The sequence below is a fragment of the Palaemon carinicauda genome, chromosome 18 (genome assembly GCF_036898095.1).
Source record: "Palaemon carinicauda isolate YSFRI2023 chromosome 18, ASM3689809v2, whole genome shotgun sequence".
In the NCBI taxonomy this organism is placed as follows: Eukaryota; Metazoa; Arthropoda; class Malacostraca; order Decapoda; family Palaemonidae; genus Palaemon; species Palaemon carinicauda.
Window position 1 is genome coordinate 96,519,666 of NC_090742.1, and position 2,500 is coordinate 96,522,165.

Here is a 2,500-nt window from a genome sequence, read left to right on the forward strand (position 1 = left end):
GTACAGGTATTTGGGCTCACTGGTGCTTCACAATTCCCTTCTACCAAAATCACTTGCCAGGACGCAACATGGTCATTCAAAGCATGCTGACGTCCACCTGGTTGCGGCCAGCGGATCTGAGATCCCCTTCTATAGTTACGAGACATTCTCACTATTGTTTGGGAAGGCTAAATACCAATGGAAATTCCTTGTTGCTGACGGAACATTTCTGCTACCTGCGCTGATTTCCTTGGCCATTTAACCTCCTGGTTGATGTGTGGTATTGATGATTAATCAACACATAGTTGTTCTAGTCAACACCTCTTTAACCTGTTCCTCCTGACCTTGCCCTCAACACAAGTCCTCCTACTGATGCCTACATACACCTCACATCGTACTGAAAAGTCTTCCATCCTAAACTTCTCAAAATGTCAATGGTTCCCATTAAGTAATTTATCACCATATAAAGATGATGGGACCACAATTGATCACTAGATTGAGGTGTCTGTCCCAGGGTCGTTTGGCAATTGCTAAACATTCGTTTGCTGAATTGGAACACATGGGCTTTCGCTGAAAGTCCTCAAGCCCTTGATTGTCGTCCTTGTGGAGATTACAGCGACTAAACATGCAGATAGAACCTTATCACTACTCCATCCCAAACATCTCCGATGTTACATCCTGTGGTTTTCTCCAAGCTAGACCTCTTGAATGAGTATTACCAGGTGTTCATGAAACCAGAGCACATCCCAAAGATCAACATTACGACCTCCTTTGGTACCTACACCTCTAATTACTCCTGTTTTTAGCTTCAAAATGCAGGAGTCCCTTTTTAATTCTTCATGGATGGTATCATATGAGACGTCCCCTTTTGTGTATGCTATGTGGAAAACACACTTGCGTTCTGTGACTCCAAAGATGACCACCCTCGGCACCTATGCATCCTTCTCGTCATCTTACAACAAAACGGCATTGTAAGCTGGTACAGCAAATGTACCTTTGGCACCAACGAATTATCGTTCTTAGGGCAAAGCATCATTCCTGAAGAAGTCCACCACCTCCCTGAGAATGTAGCAGCCCTTAAGATTTTCCCCACGTCCTCCACAGTCAAATCATTGGAGAAATTCTTGGATACGATAAACTATTTTCACTAGTTCCTGCCAGCTATCACCGCCTTTTTTGCTCCCTTCTACGCCTCCCTTAATTGAAAGATAAAAGACCTGAAATGGGGTCCACTTCAAAAAAGAACCTTCTAAAATGCAAAGGATGCCTTAATAGCCACTGATCCTCTCACTTATCCCGTGCCACATGGCCCTATCCATCTCTCCACTGGTAGCAGTGATGTCACTATTGGTGCAGTACTCAAGTAGGTGGTCAACACCTCACCCTGACCGTTTGTCTTTTTCATTAGGAAACTTCCCAAGGCAGAATCTGGCTGAAATGGTGTATTGTGACCTATTGGACATCCATTAGGTTTTTTCTTTTTCTTCTTCTTCTTCTTCTTTGTCTGCCACCCCTCTGGCAATATCCAGTGCCTACGTCACGTTGTGGGGAAATTTACTCCATGCCCACTAGACTTACAAGACCCTGGCAAAAGAAACACATGCCTATAGATTTATACTTTGCAACACATGTTTTCCTGCATAATGGCCCTAGCAAGCCATCGATAGCAACACCGTACACGGGACCTTTCCTCCTAATAAATCACACACCAAAGACTTTTTTAATCAACATTCGTGACAAAGAAGACTAGGTCTCCATTAATCGCCTAAAACCTGTGTATTTTTGGCAAGATGACCAGCATATAGTGCACCTCTCAAGACGAGGGTAAGATCGATTTACTGCACATGTTTCATTCACACTTGAATACTGAAAAGGTATTATTTTTTTAATCGCTTACCCAGATAACAGAAACTTTTTAAACATGCATTTGCATGAAAAAGTCTGTTTGAAGTTCTGTGACATACTTGCACGGAGCTGTTCAAATATAAACGTGTTATCTGTTGAATATATTTACTTGCATTCACCTCACCTATCTGTTAAGAACACACTTGTACAAGGATCTTATAATTTCTCTTTGTTGGATAGTAATCTGCCATGATATACTGAACTATTGATTACTTGAATGCCTTTTCTTTCAATCTTATTCTTGTTTTTGCTGTAAAGGTTTTATAAACAGTTTATAAGGCTAGAACATCAAAATTATTCAAAAATAGAGTTATGATTTATTTCAATCCCCTTACCATACGTTCATTTATACAAGCATACTGATAGACAAGAAAAGAGATAAAATCCGAAATATCCTGTAGATCATGGAAATATCCATTAAATATGATAAATTGCATCATTTGCTTTGGGGGAATTAATAGCAACATAACCCATTCGAACAACGTAATTTGATCGTATCACCTTTTGATAAATGGTTATGTGCAACTGAATAATATTTAATGGTAGTATTGTTAGAATAATCAATAAAGAGGATCGAAAATGTTGTTACTTGATACTAAGTTTTCCATATATTTTG